We start from the raw sequence: 15,864 nt of genomic DNA on the forward strand, positions 1-15,864 counted from the left end.
TTTGATTTCTCAAAAGAGGAACTCGCATCATACATAATATATGTGATAGAATCATATTCTATTGATGAAATTTTGGGGATCACACAATTTGTGTTATCGGCTGTTACGGTAACCACTCATTTGTTTAATGGTGTAACCTCAAGTTTAACAACCCCTTTTTGTGTAATGAGGATACTCTCTCTCTCTCTCTCTCTCTCTCTCTCTCTCTCTCTCTCTCTCTCTCTCTCTCTCTCTCTCTCTCTCTCTCTCTCTCTCTCTCTCTCTCTCTCTCTCTCTTCTCTCTCTCTCTCGTAAACAAATTGCATTTCGGGGATTCGTCTGCTTCTAATGGTACACATTCTGTTTTTTCCTACACGAATACAAGCCCTCGTCATTTATAGGGCTTTTACCATTGCGTGGTTATCTGCTGTTCACTCACGCTGCGGGTAAGCGCAGAAGCCTCATCCAGCTGTCCACTTTTCTCCTGGTCGTGTTAGAGAACGAACATCTGATACAATCACTCTCCGTGCTGTGTGCCTAACTGTTTTGCCTTTTCTTCCTTATGTACTGTACTTGTGATTATGATTGTGCTCAAGGTACTGTACAGTATTTTCCCCGTCCTTGAAGATCATCCTTGTGGTACCTTCATGAGTCGGGTTGAGGTAGATCCTCATCCCTTGTGTCCAAGTTGCCGCGGTAAGCGGTGCTAGTATTCTTCAACTTTCAATTTTTGTAGGGATTGGCCGCTCGCTCAGTGGGGGAAGTACGCTGCTTGTTGTAAGAAGGCTTAGAGAGATCATTCTGCTTCCATTTCTTCCTCTCTTGAGAGCAACAAATAGAAGAAGCCCTCTTGTGTGACATACTGTACAATATTTCCCTCTCAGATCCTTCTTTATCAGAGTTTCCTGTGGCCCTGGTAACCAAGGATGGCAGCGGACATTGATTTTATTGAGGTATTGTCTCCTAGGCTACATCGTAAGTCTTAATTGAACCATAGTGATACAGATACTTTGGCATCAGCTCTGGTACTGCCATCACATGATACTTACCTTACGAATTTCATTAGTACCCAACTATGTGAGTGGGAACAGATCTCCCTCTCCTCCAATGGTTGTACTGAGCGGAGATCGGGTAGGGGAGTGGTAGCTAGCTACCCCCCCCCCCCCGTCACACACAGGTGTTCCGTCGCGCGATCCGACGGTGTTCCGTCGCGCGATCCGACGGTGTTCCGTCGTGCGGACGGACGGTGTTCCGTCGCGCGGACGGACGGTGTTCCGTCGCGCGGACGGACGGTGTTCCGTCGCGCGGACGGACGGTGTTCCGTCGCGCGGACGGACGGTGTTCCGTCGCGCGGACGGACGGTGTTCCGTCGCGCGGACGGACGGTGTTCCGTCGCGCGGACGGACGGTGTTCCGTCGCGCGGACGGACGGTGTTCCGTCGCGCGGACGGACGGTGTTCCGTCGCGCGGACGGACGGTGTTCCGTCGCGCGGACGGACGGTGTTCCGTCGCGCGGACGGACGGTGTTCCGTCGCGCGGACGGACGGTGTTCCGTCGCGCGGACGGACGGTGTTCCGTCGCGCGGACGGACGGTGTTCCGTCGCGCGGACGGACGGTGTTCCGTCGCGCGGACGGACGGTGTTCCGTCGCGCGGACGGACGGTGTTCCGTCGCGCGGACGGACGGTGTTCCGTCGCGCGGACGGACGGTGTTCCGTCGCGCGGACGGACGGTGTTCCGTCGCGCGGACGGACGGTGTTCCGTCGCGCGGACGGACGGTGTTCCGTCGCGCGGACGGACGGTGTTCCGTCGCGCGGACGGACGGTGTTCCGTCGCGCGGACGGACGGTGTTCCGTCGCGCGGACGGACGGTGTTCCGTCGCGCGGACGGACGGTGTTCCGTCGCGCGGACGGACGGTGTTCCGTCGCGCGGACGGACGGTGTTCCGTCGCGCGGACGGACGGTGTTCCGTCGCGCGGACGGACGGTGTTCCGTCGCGCGGACGGACGGTGTTCCGTCGCGCGGACGGACGGTGTTCCGTCGCGCGGACGGACGGTGTTCCGTCGCGCGGACGGACGGTGTTCCGTCGCGCGGACGGACGGTGTTCCGTCGCGCGGACGGACGGTGTTCCGTCGCGCGGACGGACGGTGTTCCGTCGCGCGGACGGACGGTGTTCCGTCGCGCGGACGGACGGTGTTCCGTCGCGCGGACGGACGGTGTTCCGTCGCGCGGACGGACGGTGTTCCGTCGCGCGGACGGACGGTGTTCCGTCGCGCGGACGGACGGTGTTCCGTCGCGCGATCCGACGGTGTTCCGTCGCGCGATCCGACGGTGTTCCGTCGCGCGATCCGACGGTGTTCCGTCGCGCGATCCGACGGTGTTCCGTCGCGCGATTCGACGGTGTTCCGTCGCGCGATCCGACGGTGTTCCGTCGCGCGATCCGACGGTGTTCCGTCGCGCGATCCGACGGTGTTCCGTCGCGCGATCCGATGGTGTTCCGTCGCGCGATCCGACGGTGTTCCGTCGCGCGATCCGACGGTGTTCCGTCGCGCGATCCGACGGTGTTCCGTCGCGCGGACCGACGGTGTTCCGTCGCGCGGACCGACGGTGTTCCGTCGCGCGAACCGACGGTGTTCCGTCGCGCGAACCGACGGTGTTCCGTCGCTCGAACCGACAGTGTTTCTTCGCACGAACGTCGGCTTAATTCTTGCAGTATTCATTGCTCGTCTATGGGTTATCGCTCGCCGACCACCAGCTCTCGCCCTTCCTACCACGCTCGCCCTCCTTCTGCGCTCCTTTGCTCACCTTCGTTTGCGTTCCTGCGTGACCGCGCATGGGCGCTTCCACGTTCGCCCACGCGCAAATCTTTGATTTACCATCGCGCGAGCTCCAGGGCGATTGCGACCACGATTCCCATTGGAGTTTTCGCGTAAACGCAGAGCATGGCACTTGCAAGAATAGGAAGAACTTCAGGGAGGTCGGAGCGACACTCCTCTTTCAAGAACCTGGGTTAGCTCTTCCCCGTCATTCCCTGGAAGGATTTTTGGCGGGGGGCTTTCCGTTCGAGATTTCTCCATCGGCCAAGGGGTGACTGCTTACCCCTTCCTCTGGGGGCTTACCAGGTCCTTTCCCTCCTCAGTTACGGCCCGAGGTTTGGTTCAAGGAGGCTACAGGAAGATCATGGGTACTTTCCTGCTCTCGGGCTCAGGCACCTTGGCGTTTCGTCGTTAAGTATCTAACTTGCGGACAAGCTCGATGTTGTACCATCTGGACGCGCTGACTGAGGGCTTCCTTCGGGTGTCTCATCTGTGGATGTCGACAACCTCAGACACCCTTCCATCCTTAAGAAGAGTTTGTTTGTGCCCAAGGACAGAGACTTGACAGCGGCTGTGCGGAGGAAATCGACTTCCGTTTTCACTCCTCCAAGGCGCTTTCTTCCAGACTCTGCAGGGCTCCAGCGCCTTTTTCTTTCAACCACGTCGGCCTAAGTTATCGGCTACGACAACTGAGACAAGGTGTCCAATTGCAGTTTCCTCCTGTCAGGAACAGATGGCACGGGAGGCTCCCCCGGGGGGGCATAGTCCTAAAGGCAGCGGTAGAGTTCACGAACTCTAGGATTGCAGGTTTCACGCTGGGAGGATGCTTAAGGTTACTCATCCGGATGACAGCTTCCCGATGCCCATTCCCGCACGATCTCTGTGATCAGCCAAGGATATCGCGCCTACCGTCTCTGTCAGCGAATTCAGTGTCTCTGAACCTCTATGCCATAGCGTCGGCAAGAGTTGCCCGGTTGGGCAGAATGATCCATACCTTAGGCGAAGGTCCTCCATAGGATCATCGACGGCTTCACCCCCGGCTTCTTCAGTCGATCCTTTCTTGTAAGGAAGGATCTGAGACGGGAGTTCCGTAGTCGACCTCTCAGCCCTGATCAAGTCGTACAAACTTCAGCCAGCGTAGAACAGCAGAACGATCAGACTGGTAACGAGGCGACAGGACTCCTTAAGCCATGGATCGGAAGGACGGGTACTTTCAGTTTCCATTCCATCCATCTTCCAGGGAGCTCTTGGAATTCAGCCTAGACTGCAAGTATTCCTGCTTGTGATGCATTGTGGCGATCCCGCTGTGGCATCGTAGGTTTTTTTCCCCAGAGAACCCTCCCTGCTTTCCTCATGGCCGCTCAGGTGCAGGCTTCTGCCTCCTTCGCCTTTTTGGAGGGCTGGTCAACTCCGGTAGGCTCGGGTTCGACCTTCTTCAGCGCCGGGACAAGCTTCCGGGTGCTTACCATGAGTGTGGGTTCATGGTATTTTGCTTGGAGCCTTCTCTTCTTCTGCCTCAACATCTGGAGTATCTGGCCATGATATTGAGTCAACGGCCTTACCACGTTGGAAACCCCGCTTCTCGTCCGTCCAGCGAGGTTAAGCAACGTCGGTTCTGGTCGGTACTTGGATGGGTGACCACCTGGGGACGCCAGTTTCTGTTGCCACATCCTCCGAGCCTTCCCTTCAGTTGACTGTGGCAAGACTGAGGAGAGTCGCAGTACCTGTTCTCAGTCAAGCAGAGCTTTCAGCCCTACCTTGGAACGTTTCCTAGTTCTCCTTTCCTCATTGACCCGTCTATAGTCCGAACGGTCGCCTCATGATAAGTTCCATGTGGGGCGGTCCAAGTTCTGGTGGTTTCAGGCAACGATTAAGTGGACTTCCTGGCCCCTATGGGACCAGCGGAACTATTAGACCTGCAATGGGTGTTGACCTATGGAACCTCTTGATGGTAGTGGATATTCTCGTCCTTTTCCCACATTCTTGATGCTGTTCTCGGACTCGTCAAAGAAAAGGGGGGGGGGGGGGCGCATGTTCCGGTCTAGGCCTATGGTCAGGACCTGAAGGATACCTCTCCATCATTCAGGCAGGCTTAGGGGCCGTAGTCTGGCCCCTCTACAGATCCTACAGCTCCTGCCGAGTCGCTCCGTGCGCGTCAACTTCATGATTCTGGCGTGTTCTAACCAGCAGGGGACGCATTTTCACACCTTCACATCTTGCAGTAGAGATACCGAGATGATTGAGATACTCTCAATACCACCATCGGCTCTCTCATTCCAGGCAGAGGAATGTTCTCTCCGACTATCTGAGCAGAGCCTCGTAGAGAGAGTGTACCTGGGGGTCTTTGGCCTTGAGTAACCAGCAAGTCCTGGTCTGGGGGACCTGATCGCGACAGCTTGGAACCTCAAGATCCCGCTGTTCTTACCCCCAGTCTCAGACCCCGAGACTCTGGCAAGATGCATTCCGGTGATGGTGGGACAACTTCGACGCCTGCGTCTTCCCTCCTTTTTGTCTGTGGACAATGGGTCTCAACAAGACCAGGTTGTCTGTCAACCTTTCAATGGGAGAGCTCCACTGGGACTATGCGCAGAACGGTTTCTGGACCCTCTGCTTCCCCTGACGGAACTCCTGGGAGAGCTTCTCCCACGGCGCAGACTACTCAAACAACCACACTGCAACATCTTTCCCGAACCTGGGCGTCTCTTCGGCTTCATGCCTGGAGACACTACGCCTCCTCCTCAAGAAGAGACAACCCGCTACAGTTGCGGTACGGAGGTCGCGTCATCTGCGATAGTCATCCGCAGGGGTCTTCCAGGCAAAGTGAAGAGTCTTCGGTGGTTGGTGCCGTGGGAGATATACCTCTTCCCTTGAGGCCTTTTCTCCAGCAGTAACGGTCTTATTGCCTTTCGGCGGGAGGAAACTCCTTTCCGCTCTCGGCAATGAAGCCTGTCGCTCAGCCTTTCCCTGACCTTCAGGCTTAAAGGAATAACTTTTTCCTGCCCGCTGGATGTTTCCTCGCTCATGCGAAGCTACGATCGTCCCTGCCCTAGTCGGAGGAAGACCTCCAACTTGGAGCATGACTCCGGCCAGTGTGTAAGCAATCTTCTTGGTCTCTTACGACTCCGCCCTTTCTAAGGAAGAGGGGAAGGCAACATTCAGGTTTGCTCCTGAGTTGTTGGCTAGACTCAGAATCTGGGGGTCCCGGCCCTTCGGTCCAATTCCTTCAAGATTTCGAGTCTCCATTCTGTATCTGATGTCCCAAGAAGTTAGCTTTGGAAACAGCTGCAGTTTGTCCTCAGTTGCAGCCGATTTGGGAGCACAAAAGAGGACACGGGGGAGAGTCACCAGTATACCTCTTCAGCCCGGACTCAAGGACATTCATCTCGACCTGTCTCCAGACCCTCCCCCGTCACGTCGCCCTACAGCACGATGTTGGATACATCGCAACGTCCCTCGCCTTCGAGTAATACTACTCTGTGACGCAGGTACTACAAGCTGGAGTCTGGAAGCGTCTAATGACCTTCGCAGCCCGCTTCCTGCAGGGCGTGACCCACAGGAGTCTTGATACGTTTTCTATCGCTCTGTGGTGGCTACACAACAGCTGGTCTAACCTCAGGCTCCTTTTTGGACAGGTAGCAGAAGGTTGAGGGCATTGTTATCAGGTTTTAGTCTGCATGAACGAAAGAAGTATGTCTAGCCCTTATTTCTTTCTTCATCATCCCCTCTACGGGGAAGCAGCATCCTGGTCTCTGCATAGCTGACCTCGAACCTCTGCAGGTAAACCATGCTTCCTTGTGTTCCGAGTATTGAGTCAATACTGTCGCGTCCCCCATACCCTGACGAGGAGGTATTGGGAACGTCCTAACCCAGAGTTCCTTCTGGAACTCCAGGTCAACTGCCTAGGACGGGTCATACTTCTTCCTTCACACACAAGCTTATGTAGGCCACACGGTTCCTTGCGGAGCAAGGAACTTGTGAGGTGCAGGGACTCCTTTTCTCGAGTGCGCCTCACTCGGATTCTGAGTCCCCGGGTAAAGCCAAAGCCAGTATGGCTGGGGACTTTTCACCCTACCTAAGGGGTAAGTCACCCAATGTAAATAGCGTGGTTTGTATTTCGGTTACGGAACAAATGACAAATTCGAAGATAATTTGTATTTTTCCTAACCATACAAACCTTAGCTATTTACACATATTTGCCCGCCATCCCTGTCCCCCAAGACAAGTCCTACCTCTAAGTGAAAGTGAGCATTCACCTGTGTGTGAGAGGGGGGAGGGGTAGCTAGCTACCACTCCCCTACCCCCCTGCTAACTAGCGCGGGGGTAATACACCCTCGTTAAATTCTAATGGCTCGCCATTTCAGCTGCGCTAAAAGGTAAACCCAATGTAAATAGCTAAGGTTTGTATGGTTAGGAAAAATACAAATTATCTTCGAATTTGTCATTTTACTCAGTGAATTGGGCCTTTCTCTTACACCAAGGGGCCTCAGACACTTTTTTTAAGCCGAAACCATAAGTTATCAAGATTTCTACACATGCCTTACCCATGTGTGTCTGCTCTTCCACACCACTTGAACATTCCACCGCTTCCTTTCGTATCTGCTCTTCAACACCACCTGAATACGCCCCATTCCCTCTCGCATTTTCTCTGCCACACCACCACTTCCTCTTGTGTTGGTGGCAGACACATTGTAGTGGTTTGCGGACTGTGGCCAGAGGTAGCACCCGAACTGCCTATTGTCCGAATGCCGACCACAACCCGACGTTCACTACACAACAAATACTGTATACAACGGTGAAATACTCCAAGAAACCTAAGTAACATTTCAAGAGAACGGAGCTCTGGGCACCACCCCTTGATTTATACTGGGCAAGGGGACCCAGCTTGAACCTTGTTATTTATCATACCTTTCCTTCTCTTGCCTTTGGCTTGCTGATTATAAGTAAAGGTATAAGAACATTGGGTGAAAGGGAATATTATAATTAATAAAGGAACACACTGTGGGAGGAAAGAATTATGATAAATTACTGTACTTAAGAGATCTTAAAAAACAGTGGCTGAGGAGAAGAAACCATGGTGGGAGGTTCTGAAATTAAATGCTGTATACATAAAAACAAAAAAAATTTATTTGCAGAAAACTGTTAGGAATATCATATCAATTAGAATAATCAATTAAATGAAAAATTAGTATCTCTATTGCATATTGTAAAAGCAAGAGAAAAAATACTAAGCTACATGCAAGATATCTCACCACAGAGTTACAAAACGGAACTTCAAAATCCTTACAACTATGACAGCAGAACCTGAGGATTTGAAAGACTTAGAAATATTAGGATTCTCAACATAGCCTCTAAAAACAAAAAAAAAGCATTTCTTCTGAACTAAGCTTAAAGGAGAACCCCGCGATACTATAGTTTTATAACATCGGTAATGACCAGTAATAAACTTAAACACTTACTTTCTAATGAGCCATCTATAAAGAACATATAACGGTGAAAAATACAGTACCACAATTTTCCCTAAATCAATACTGTTCTCATCAATCTCCCGTCCACCATTGGGATGCAAAGTCACTTAAACAGTCCTAATTTCTGAAAAGTACAGCTGCATACTATGCCGTACAGGTCTCTGCGGGCCCACCATTACAATGTCTCGAAAAGTTTGTCAACAGTACATTTGAAATCTCTCAATCTTGGAAGGGGTTTTGTATAAGTCTGAATTCATACTAATCTCAAAAGTCACCCTCTTCCTAACATCGGAATTCACTTCTTGGGCCTCTGACCAGATATGCCATTTCAATAGCTCCTGTTAACTATTTAATGTTCATGACACACTCTCATATAGCAACACAGTAGCTTACTTCTAGTTACAAGGTATGGATATAGAACAGCATCACAGACTAGTACAGACTGATAACAGGAAATATTCTAAATTCGCTCTCCGTTACACTGCCTACTGAGTGTAGGGGCTTCTGTCAATACCTGGAAAGGAATAATATACAAATCAAGCATTTTTTTATATGGGCACAGAGGGATATAAATATACATATATATATACAGGTATAAAAAAAATGACTTTTTCATACAATACAAATCCACTAAGCTTTCATAAATACAAACATATTTTATTCCAACATGGCTACAATTTTGCAGTCATTGGTTCTTAAAGAACTAAATACCAGTGGTGCTTCTGCTACCCAATGGAACCAATTTGCAGTTACTAAACTTGTTCCTATATCTGTAGATACAGCCAGGAAACAAGAAACTTCTCATTTTCATAGTTTTAATAGGGAAAAAGGTTGCAGAACCCTACCTATCTTTTCCAAAAGTGGCTATGCCCACAACCTCAAGGGATCAACATTCCCATCAGAAGCGAATGATTTTGACTTCCCCAGATCCAGTTTTGATAGAGAAATGAAACCATCGGTTCCTCAGGTTCATTATAACAGAGATTCTCACTAGTAGAGATTACGACTTTCCTCATTCCTTTTCAGACATTTCAGGTCCCCGCACTCTGCCAAGGAAAGAATGTAAAGACTAATTCCAGACTAATCTTTAAGCAGGAACCTAACCCGGTAGTCCCTTGATAAATACACAGACCGTTCGACCATCTACATCAATACCAGTTATTAGATCCAGCCCCTGAGGTATTTTGGAAACCACTTGGGTATCGCCATTGTAATTTTAAGCTTCTAATACAGAAGCTTCTAACTTTATGAAGATAATGAACCTGATTAGACGCCTGGACGTCTCAGTAACCCTCCTCACACCTAAGTAACCAGTAGGCATACAATCATAGACAATTTTTCCAAAGTCGCAGAATATCCGACATTGGTTTGATGTGTCTCTCTTGGTTCAGACAAGATACTTGATCTTTTGAACAAACAAGTGTCTACAGTGGAGATATCCTTACGATCCAATTACCTTCTAAACTGCCTTCTTCTCTGTCAAGATAGAAAATTCTATGTGGATTCAAGGCTCATCCTAGCCCTCTACCAATATATCCAGACATGGATACTCTAATTCTGGGTATCACAAGTGATAAAATCTCTTAATCTCCCCTCCACTTTTCTTGTATCAGAAATGCAAAACGTCAAGGTGGTGGCTATGTCTGCATTTCAGGCCTTCTCCTTGTCAGACCACTGGTCAGGAGCAGTTTCTTTTTTCAAAATTTCAGAGGCCAAAACCGTTAAGCCCCTGGGCTCTCTCATTTTAGCCTCTGTTGCTTATACTCCTGTGCATTCTTTGGCTTTCCCCGTGGGGGGGGAGAGAACTGAAGAAGATTGTCCAGCACAGCCCTCAGGGGGAGCTTTGTAAGATACGGACTTATCCCCTACCGCTAGTGAAAGTAATGATGACTCCTACAGGGACCAGGTCCCTCGCACCTTGTGACCTACCTTAGGGATTGAAGGTGCCCTGTCGACAGAAAAGTTCTTCCAGGTACTCTGCTGTAACCCCACATGTTGAAGCCTGTGGCTTGAAGCCTGCCGACCTGTCGCATTCTGCAAAAAGTGCAGTTGATCCTTCTTCCTCATCTTCCCTGGGATCATCACCACCCATGGTTAAACCATCAATAACAACTGCTGACAAGAAAAGGAAAATAACATACCCTCCTTTTTCCAGTCATGTACTTTCAACTTCATCCTCTGCTGCTGAGTCTTCCTCTGCTACACGTCCCACAAAGACAAAGAAGTGCAAGCGGTCTAAGTCTTTTCAGACACACATAAGACTTTTCATTCATTGAACAGTGAGACTACTAGAAAAACCCTGAATAGAGGAAGAAACTTTGTCCGACAGATACCATTGTCATCGAATTCTTGGACATTAGTCAGCAGACTTTCTCTCGTGCACGTGTACAATAGTCCCCATGCACATGGTCATCTTCACCACACACAATACTATCTGAGATCTCTTCAAGTGCACATATATCTCTACGCATACAAGTACCTTATCGCATTCATTATCCACCAGAGTTCTTCCCCTGTACGATTGTTGTCGTGTGTCCAACCCAGACAAACTTCTAGATCTAGAGCAATCTCTCTAGCTGGGAGTTCTTCACAAGCTAGACCCCCAGGAGTTATGTCCATATGAATACTGTCTCTTACACTCGCACAATCGAGTTTGTGTATGAAATCACCTTATCATTGGATTCTAGCTAAAAGATTTAGGCAAAACTTCACTCACCAAACTCATTCAGTCTGTTTCTCCATGCGCATCATGCCTGTGTATAAAAGGTTCACACCTCAGGTCTCCGGGCACTGGATCCCTTTGGGCTAGAACACCGTGCTCTAGATCTTAAAGTGCTAGGTTTCCCCACACATTAGATCTCTTTGAGCTAGTTTGCCAAATACTAGATCCACATGCACGAGATCCCTGCACTCAACATCTTCACAAGTTACTTCCTCTCACACTAGGCAATGAGACAGAAATTCTTCTGTAAGATCTTCAAGGTTATCTCTCCAGCTAGGTCTTCAATCACAGAGTCAATAGGAGTGCATACCCTTTGATTTCAGTGATCCAGCTTTAGAACTCCACGTTCCAAAACGTCACATAATCGGGCCACATGTTTCCTTTCAATAGAGAAAACCCCACACCTTGGAATAAATTGCTTTCCACTAGGCGAAAGTACGTGACCCGACACCATCAGACTGGTCCTCAAGTGATTCCTCGAATAATTGTGAGCTAGGGCCTCCAGGCAAAGTTTCCTTTCCATTTCCCATCACAACATAGTCTTAGATGGGAACAGAAGCATCCCAGTATTCCCTCTAGGAGATGCCTTTCTCCCAAGCAGATGTGTGTTGAAGTCGAGACAAATGGATAGAGTCCAAGTTTTTCCTAGAGACTGCATCCCCCATATGGAGTCAACCCAAGGACACCCTTGGTCAGAGGTCTTCTTGACAATCTTTTATGAGTCCTTCAGAGGTAAATGCCCCTGACCTGTCACCCAAGGCTCACACAACAGCCAAAGATACATCCAGGATCAAATGGGAAGCTAGTCCAAGGGCTACGACTTCTGATTTTCATCCATGTTCATTGTTAGGGCCAGAACAAAGACATACTAGACCATAGTGTATCTCTTTTGAATGAACCAAAACCTCCCCAGCCCAAGACACCTTAGACCCGTCAGCACCCTATTCTGGATTAGCCCTGGCAGAAGCTGAAAATCCAGAGACAGAATCAACTTTTTTCAAGGAGTTACCTCTCTTTCGGGAGTTCAAGAACTTGCTACCAGTCAAGGATGGGAAGACGTCCATTGATAGTTGCTTTGGTGCCTCTCAAAGTTCAAAACCTGCCCTTGATTGCCATGGTCAAAAGTTGCTCGAGATGCCAGCCACCTGTTGAGACACTACCGCTAGAGAGTTATTGGGTCGTTTGACTGGCCAGACAGTACTGCATTCGATCCTTCTGTCGGGCTATGGCTCATTTTGTCCTTGTCTACACATACACCGAATAGTCTGGCCTATTCTTTCCATATTCTCCTCTGTCATACACTTGACAACACAGATTACTAAACAATTCTTCACTCAAGAGGTTAACGACTGCACTGTAATTGTTCAGTGGCTACTTCCTTCTTGGTAAGGGTAGAAGAGACTCTTTAGCTATGGTAAGCAGCTCTTCTAGGAGAAGGACACTCCAATATCAAGTCATTGCTCTGGTGTTGGGTAGTGCCATAGCCTCTGTACCAAAGATCACTCCAGTGGGTGCCTGAAAAGATGTTGGTCTGCCATCTGTGATTTTCCTCACCATCTGGTTCCAGTGGAACAAGAGGCACTGAACAATCTAGTTTGGGAGCTAAACAAGGAGAACTTTGTCAAGGTACTTCCCTGGCGTGTCCTCCGGAAATGCTTATTTTTCAATATTAAACTTAGCCGGTGATCATATAAGCTGTCAGCTCTGCTGCCCGACAGAAAAAACCTAAGGACAAAATACGCCAGCGATCGCTATACAGGTGGGGGTGTACATCAACTGCGCCATCTGTCGAGCAGGTACTCAAGTACTCCATGTCAACACAGAACCAATTTTCTCTCTGTCGTGCCACTGGCAAGACCTACTAAATACGCTGTTACTAACTGGATTTGTTTTCACAACTATTTGGTGAAGTACACTATTCTAGTTTTGAGCTTTCGCTATGCAGGGGTTTTATCTTCATCTCAAAACTTGAACTCGTTTTGGATAGATTTAATTATGGTGACAAAGAGAGTATGGACTCTCTTTCACTTTTAAATGGCCGACCCTTCCCTTAGACGGAAGTGTGTTTAGGTTTTTAGTAATTTTGCTTAACACGTTATAGATCTATATATTTTATATCTCTCCGCCTTTATTAGGCCTCTTCGATTAACTTTCCATTTATTATAAACATATAAAAATAAATTTTTATGTTTTGTTTATATGCGACCTTTCCTGATAGTAGGCGGTCCTAACTTGGAACCGAAGTTAATCAACGTTGAGCCCGTTATATCGTATTTAGCCTTTAAGGAATTTAAAACTTTTTAAATTTAATGTTTTATGAAAGAATTTCTTTGATAGTCTTCGTACTGTTTTCAAAGATGAACTAACGTTTAGTTTTTTTAGACTACGCAGTTGTTGACGTTCAGGACGTTCAACATGCGCTCCATCGTTACGATAGAGAGAGAGTTTATCACGGTTTCACTTTGCAGTAAGAGTAAATCGATTCTGACGTTTCGTTCATTCTTTCTTAACTTAAATGGTTTAAATTCTAAATTAAAGGAACTTTTTATTTGGAAAACCTTTCAGTTTTTTTCCTTTAGCCAAATAACATGTTTTTTTTTTACGATATATAATTGGGCTCTTCTCTCAGGTGCGAAACAAGAGAGAAAGAGAGAGAGAGATAGAGACGGAGGGAGAGAGAGGAGAAAAAACGTTCCGTTCAAGCGGGTAACGTTGTTCTCGTGTTACTCTCCTCCCTAGTCGCTGTACGGGGAAGAAGGTAAAACGTTTCTAGGGTTTTATTCTTGTCCCCAGGCTATGTGCGGTGAGAGTTTGTAAACGTAGTTTATTTGAACTAGTGTTTAGTCTCTTTCCCAGCCACTGAATTCTTTATCTTTATATATGTTTTCTGTTTTTGCTAGTATTAATGAGCTGCATTATACGACTGTTTTTGCAATTACTACCTTTTAATGCAGGGTAGAATTGCGTGTTTCAGGTAGAAATCAGTAAAAGTTTCGATTTCAGTGAAATAAGTGCAAAACAGAAAATCGAAGTGATAAAGTGATATGCGCAAAGTGTTACAGTGTTGCGTCCGAGGGTTCGTCTGTTCGTGCCTGTCGTTCACCTAGTCCGGGACCTCTTGCAAGCTCCCAAGCCCAGGGGAGAAGTAATGTCGAACGACTTATGGGTTCGTCAGGCCTTGATCAACGAACAGACGTTTCCCTCCGTGGTTTCGGGCGTATCTACCCAAGATCGCCCCACCCACACAAAGACGAGAGAGCCCATTTACTTCTCGTCTGCGGAAGAGCTTTCTCGTAAGAAACCATGGACCAAGGTCTCGCAGCTTATTAAGCGCAAGTCGGTCCCTTCCGCGCAAGTCCAACGGCCCAGTTGTAGCCACTGGGTCAGTTCGGACTCGCTGCAGTCTTCCGACGACTGCTCACCTCCTAAGAGAGGCAAAGCGGTACCGCAACAGGCAGTAACACCGTCTGTTGCCGCACCTGCTACTGTAGACCCTAAGTGGTCTTTGCTGCAGACCATGCAGACACAGTTAACATCTTTAATGCAGGAGTATCGTGCGGAGAAGGTTGACGCTGCACCCGTTAGCCTACAACCAACCACGGTTGTGCGTTCAGTTGACGCTGAGGCTACCTTCTCCCGCACTCCGGCTGTGAGAGTTCCACCACCCATGCGCAGTGTACCCTGCCAGCCGCACGTTGACGTTTACAGACGCACGGAACCCTCCGTTGACGTTCGCGAGTTACCACAACAACAGGAGGGTGGAGTTAAGTTGTTTTGTTTTGACGCTGTGCGTCAACCTCCGCATTCTAGAGTTGTTTTGACTGCTCAGTATAGACAGTCAAAGCAGTCTCGAGTGAACACTGTATGTCCTCACGCACCTGTTGTGGTTGACAGTTCAGTTGTTGACAGTTCACAGACTGTCAAGCAGTTACATGACGTTGCCTTCTGGTCTGCTACTAATGCACCAGTGCTGTATGTCCTCACGCACCTGTTGTGGTTGACAGTTCAGTTGTTGACAGTTCACAGACTGTCAAGCAGTTACATGACGTTGCCTTCTGGTCTGCTACTAATGCACCAGTGAGAGACTCACTGAGATAACCTAGCTTTTATCGGACAAGGTTCCTGTAGATGAGAAAGTGCTGTTCTCCCTCCTACTGATATTCCTTTGAGGACTCTGTCATTTGGAGAGGAGCCTTAAGCTGCTTAGCCTCCTATGGACTTTAATTAAATCATGATAATTTTTTAAGGATCTTCGTCCGGATCTTGTAACTGCTGCTCCTCGTTCGCCTAAACGTCAGAGCTTACACTAGGCCTAGCTACTTCGAAGCCGTTGTTGTTAAGCTAGTGCTCTCTCGCTCTCCTAGAGAGCGTTACGTTGGCTAGGCGACTGGTTTTTGCACCAGGAGGAGTTTTAGGGATACAGCCTTTGATTTCCCTTCTTTTAAACTGGCTTATAAAGCGAGAGTCTGATAGGACACGAGAGAAGTTCTCGGCTTGGGAGTTCATGCCTCTGCCCAGATAGACTTCTCAATTCTGGTAGACTCGCCCTGGCGCCTAGCCAGGAGACGCTCCAAGTTGTTTACAGGTCAACTTCTCAACTTTTGTCGAGCCTTTGAAGTTTTGCTGTTCTATTATGTCACACATAACAAGGCTTCCAGGGATGGTAAATGGTTCCGCCTCAGTCGCTAACCCTGTCTGTTGCCACACCTGCTCCTGTAGACCCTAATGGGCTTTGCTGCAAGACATGCAGTCCAAGCTTGTGTCCTTGATAGAGGACTTAAATGCGGAGAAGAACCTTCTGGCCAACAACCTTCCAACCGGTTGGTTGTGCGCCCTGTTGACGCTGAGGTATCCTACTCGCGTCTGCCAGTTGAGGTGGTTCCTCC

The 15,864-nt window shown here is 48.9% G+C and overlaps 1 protein-coding gene and 1 pseudogene across 2 annotated transcripts in view; both read left to right on the forward strand.

The window, feature by feature from the left end:
* The window catches only part of Sf3b5 (splicing factor 3b subunit 5), a 36,242-nt gene that overhangs the window by 2,071 nt on the left and 18,307 nt on the right, over window positions 1-15,864 (forward strand). The window lies entirely within an intron of this gene.
* On the forward strand, window positions 4,340-4,458 carry LOC137630268 (5S ribosomal RNA; annotated as a pseudogene).

Source organism: Palaemon carinicauda, chromosome 2, assembly GCF_036898095.1.
Source record: "Palaemon carinicauda isolate YSFRI2023 chromosome 2, ASM3689809v2, whole genome shotgun sequence".
Taxonomy (NCBI): Eukaryota; Metazoa; Arthropoda; class Malacostraca; order Decapoda; family Palaemonidae; genus Palaemon; species Palaemon carinicauda.